General features: G+C 47.9%; 1 non-coding gene across 1 annotated transcript; it reads right to left on the bottom strand.

Annotated features, from left to right (window-relative positions):
* Nucleotides 1-4,272: 4,272 nt before the first annotated feature.
* TRNASTOP-UCA (transfer RNA opal suppressor (anticodon UCA)) lies at nt 4,273-4,359 on the bottom strand. Its single transcript has one exon. It is a non-coding gene; the product is annotated as a tRNA-Sec (tRNA).
* Between the last annotated feature and the right edge of the window lie 839 nt (nt 4,360-5,198).

Raw genomic sequence — 5,198 nt, 5'->3', positions numbered from 1 at the left:
AGGCATCATCGCAGACTTCATCCCCTCTCTGCACCGGTGCCACTAAGGCTGTTCCGCAACATTCATGTACACTCACTGGTTGTACATTGGTGGCATCTGAGTCTATGGACTAGTGGCTAGTTTTCATCCTCATGCAGCTGATACTGAATTGGTGGTGAAAGTGAGGCTTGCGCTTTCCACCCCACTATTTGCTGCTTCCGGATAAAATCAAACCTTTCGTATCAGGCCCCGGAGGACACCTTCCACTGTCCCCCGCAACCCATTGCAACATACACCTCGGACATTGATGAGACCCCGCTCAGGTCGCAAGGCCCATCTGACTGTAGCGCAAGTCACCGTCCCGTGGCTGGGTGCTTGTGCCGGCCACTAACTCTGTGCTGGTCCAGTCCGGGACCTCTTCTTCTGAGATATTGGATGGTCCCTGAAGAATTGGCCTTGGGCTCATCAACGCCATTTCTCTGTGGCCGTGCGCTGTACGCAGTCTCCGGGCCCTAATGCGTCCCACCAGGGCTCACACACCAAAGTGAGTCCTGACCGGCCCGGACATCGCAACACCGCAGGAGGCACACGCCACCACCACAAGGACCACCTCCAACCGCCATCTGCCAGAGTCGAAACGGTGGTCCTGACAGACTTACGGAGTTGCTCAGATCTGTTGTGGATGCCATCATTTGCCTGAAACCCTGCTCAGCACTCCAGGTGACAGTGACTCAGTGCACCGCAGGCCATTGTCTGTTGCTGATTGAGTTTTGTGCTGTGGAGCAGTTACGCAGCTATGTCACCTCAAACAGTATGGGGGCCCTGAGACATTGATTGGGAAGATGATGCAGGTCTAACACACCCCACTGCATCTGCATCAGGAATATATCAAAGGGACACAATCCGAGACTTTTTCTTCACTTGAGCGTGCTCCTCTCTAGTGTCCCAACCCCTGTGCACTGCAACTCACTGACACTTCTGTTTGCATGTTGACTGTCCTCTGGACTTTCTCCGGCTTTCTGTTTCCGTTGCACTGGTGTTCAATGTTCAAGGGGTTGCCAGCACCAGACATTCCGTGCGGAATGGCTCACATTCACCCAACACAAATCCAGCACAGGCGTCACTGTACATGTGGCTCTGCCAATAAAGGGGCCGGGTGCATGTGCTCGTAGCCAGTTCAACATTATAGATGCGTGTGTCCCTGTGATCTTGTTGTATGCATGAGTGCCCTGGGCCCTACGACATTACATTGTGCTGTGTACATCGGATGCAGACATGTCACCGCAGGCAGCGGGTTGGAGCTTGGATGTATAGCTTTGTCTTCACCCACTCAATTCATAAGGGAAGTGGCCAGGGCCGTCGTACGCAGAGCCATCATGGGTGTGTGACTGCTATTTGAGCTCCCCTGGGCGTGGTTCTGTACTGTGAATGTGTAACTACATATGTCTCTATGGCAGTGTGGGTCTCCTTAGTGGGGTGTGAGTGGTCCCTGAAGGGTGATAGATACCTATGTATGTGTTCTAGTTCGCATTCCATGGGTTCGGACCCCACCCACACCTGTTGGGCCACCTCCTTTTGGCATGCTGACACATGGCATTGGTGTGCCATGTGTGGGTGGGTAAAGTGTGGTGAACCAGCTGTGCTTGTGGGTGTTTCCTGCTGTGTGCACTGTTGCAGTCTCGGTGTTCTCCTCTGAGTGACTTGGCTGGCTGGGTCCTGGTGGGGGGTTGCGTGGGATATCTATGGGCTGTTGTAGGGCATCGGTGTCGATGGTGTGGTAGTCCTCTCCGGCATCACAGATGTGTTGTATTCTGTGCTCTGCTGAAGGTGTTGTGTGCCCCTCTGCAATGTGAAGGGGAGATGCATGTTGACATTGTGTTGACATGTATGTTGGCGCATTGTGCTGGTTTGCATGCAGACTGTATGCCAATGTACATTGTGACTGTTTGGGAGGTGCTGGATTCTTCTGCGGGACATTGTACATTTGGACTTCATGACGGATGTGAGGTTGTACGCGTACATTTCCATTTCACAGTTTCTGGCTCAGTTTGATGTAGTAGGCATGTTTCTGTGCATGTGTGGAGCCAGTTGTGTTCTCTGTTCTGCAATGTCGGCTATGCGCATTGTACCACGTTGCCGTCAATGTGGGTGTGCCGTTCTTGCTATGTGTGTGTGCTGCAGTGTGCCAAGGGTATCTGGGACATGATCCTGGGTAATTGTGGGTGTGCAGTGTGCTACACCTTGTTGTGCATGTTTGCCATTGTGTCCATCTCCCCCTGTCCCCCCAGTCCCTGTTCGTTGCACTCCCTGTTGATGTTGTGTCATGTCCTCTCGAGCTGTGTCTGTACTCCCTACTCCTTGCACCATCTCCACACTGATGACTGTGGCCTGGGTTTCCTCCAGCTCCTCCTGTGGCACTGGACTGCCACCTCCTGTCGCCGTTGCTGCCTTCCTGTTGGCAGTGGGTTTGTGCCTGTTTAAGGTTGTCACGTCATGCCGGCGCCTATTGGCCTCCTCGATTGGCCTCCTCAGCACTCCGACTGCATTCCAGGTGGTCTGCTTGTGGGTCAGTTGATGGTAGTGTTCTGTCACCTCTGTGACACTGTTCTTGTTTTCCTGCAGTCTGCACCCCGTCTTCCTCTCCCTCTTCTCCTCGGACTACCCCGACCCCGTTGTTCCTTGCTGGTGGTCAGTGGGGGTTATGGGGTTCGAGTTGGCCTCTGCGCTGTGTCAGGGTGCATCCAAGTTGCTACGTGCTTTGGCCTGTTTCTGGTGTGTTTTTTCTGTGGTTTTTATGGTGCATTGTCCCACCAGACGCGTGGGATTTGCAGGCCAGTGGCTGTTTTTCGCTACTTTTTGTACCGCGGTTGGCCTGATCGCATGTTTTTTAGCATTCACATATCGCATTTTTGCGGCGTGGCGTTCATTTTCAAGCAGACATTTGACGCCTTATCTGCTGTCAATCGCATGCTACAGCCGCGTTGTGAATTCCACGTTGACACGGGGTTATTTTCCCACGATAGACTCCGATGTTGAAAGTTGTGTTACGCTACTCTTGCGGTAGTTATCACACGTTCTTGTGAATATACCCCTTCATTTCATTGCCGACCACTCTGGCTGTTGCACCATTTCTCCCCACAGCCAGAAACTCTTACAAAAAGGTGTGTTATTAATATAACACATGCATTTGTAAAGCACACATTCACCCAGAAAGGAATCTTGATGCTGAATAACCGATTTATATTGTTACCCAACACAATGACACTCATTTTATTGACTTCAGAAGGATGAAAGACTGAGTGGACCTGCCAGGATGTGAATCTGTGTCCATGACGTCATACACAAGTGCCTGCAGAGGACACATTATTCCACGGAGCCTCCATACCTGGCCATTTCTTCCCCTTTGCCGGGAAATGGGTAGGCATATACTGGGGGAGACTTAAAACACTCTATTAATCAGGTTATGCTGCAACATATTTTTTGCTCTGCTGGATCCCTCCAGATGAGAGGACGAGGTAAGGATGTTAGATTTTTGTTGTACAAAAGGTCTTTTTAATCCTAGTTTCCAAATGTGATGGAATGGTATAATCTTGAGGATATCGCTTTATGTCGTTGTGCCTCAAGGTCCATTATCTGGCCCCAAAAATGGGATAGCCTAGAGGCAAACTCATTTTGCATGCTTCATTATACATATGCATTCATGTATTTATTTGTTCATTTGTTTATATTGGGTGCACAGAAAGATTGTGAGATTCCAAGATCTGTGAGCAAAGTCTGCAACAAAGAAGTAAAGTGCCCACAAAAAGCCTACTCCGTGGCCTGAGGATGGGGTTCAGTGGTCCTTCTTCAGTACCGGGGACATCTATGGGAGCAGATAGATGACCATTACTTTGATATTGTCAAAGGTGATACCCTCATTCCATTGATGAACGTCACTGCCTTCATTTAATTAGTATCGGACACTATCTCTTCTCAATCTCTCAGATTATTAATGTCAGATTCTCCAACCTACACTGTGCTTAATGCATACCCTTCCTTTCATGACTTGCTGGGTGCCCAGATGAATTGCCCCTGAGAGCGCTGGCTACTATTTAACAAGTAATTCTCTTGGTTACTCTTTGTTCTTAAATGGTGACGTGGCCTTGAAAACACAAAAGAAAACACGTGTCAGATGGGCTGCTGAAAATGTAGTTACCAAATATTGTCTCCTACAAGTTGTGAACATGAACAGAATTGACAAAAACACATGTATTAGTTACCCTGACAATGGGCAGCCCATCACAAAAGCTGCCTCGCCCAGAAGGTGGAATTGAACCACTCTGTCGCTAGACAGCTACAGGTTTGAAGCCTGTACCCCAGACCACTGAGGTTCATCCGGGCAAAGAAACAGTGTAGCAAAACAGGTATATATATCACAAGAATACATACTCTTTTACAGGTAGGGTGTGAGCCAAAATGTGTAATCCGTCTAGCTATCAATGTCCACTATTTATTGAAGTTCTCGGCTCAGTTCTATTTTTGATTTGTCTTTTTTTTTATGCACTGATTTAGTCAAAAGTTCAGAATATGAATCTTTGATTGTATGTAAAACAGAGACAGGCTTTCTGGGTAAACGAGACTTTCTGCCAGACTTTCTTATAATGTGAACAAAGTTCAGATAAATCATTGCTAATGTCAGCGTTAACAACAATAGAAGAGGAAAGGCCGTGCTGATTTGAGTTTACAGAACACAGAATAAACAGACATTCTTAAAGCCTTACTCTGTTCTCTCACTCTCTCTGACTCCTTGAACGGAAAGAGCAAGACACCACAACATGACTTGTGTAAAGGAAAGCCAAAACACCACAACATGACTTGAGTAAAGGAAAACCAAGACACCACAACATGACTTGTGTAAAGGAAAGTCAAAACACCACAACATGACTTGAGTAAAGGAAAGCCAATACACCACAACATGACTTGAGTAAAGGAAAGCCAGGACATCTTAGCATGATTTGTGTAAAGGAAAGCCCAAGGCACCACAACATGATTTGTGTAAAGGAAAGCCCAAGGCACCACAACATGAATTGTGTAAAAGAAAGCCAAGACACCACAACATGAATTGTGTAAAAGAAAGATCAATTCAACACAACATGACTCATGTAAAGGAAAGCCAAGACACCACAACATAAATTGTGTAAAGGAAAGTCCAAGATACCACAACATAACTCATGGAAAGC

Source organism: Lissotriton helveticus, chromosome 5_1, assembly GCF_964261635.1.
Source record: "Lissotriton helveticus chromosome 5_1, aLisHel1.1, whole genome shotgun sequence".
Taxonomy (NCBI): Eukaryota; Metazoa; Chordata; class Amphibia; order Caudata; family Salamandridae; genus Lissotriton; species Lissotriton helveticus.
Note: the sequence above shows the minus strand (reverse complement) of the source record. Positions and strands in the feature narration are given on the sequence as shown.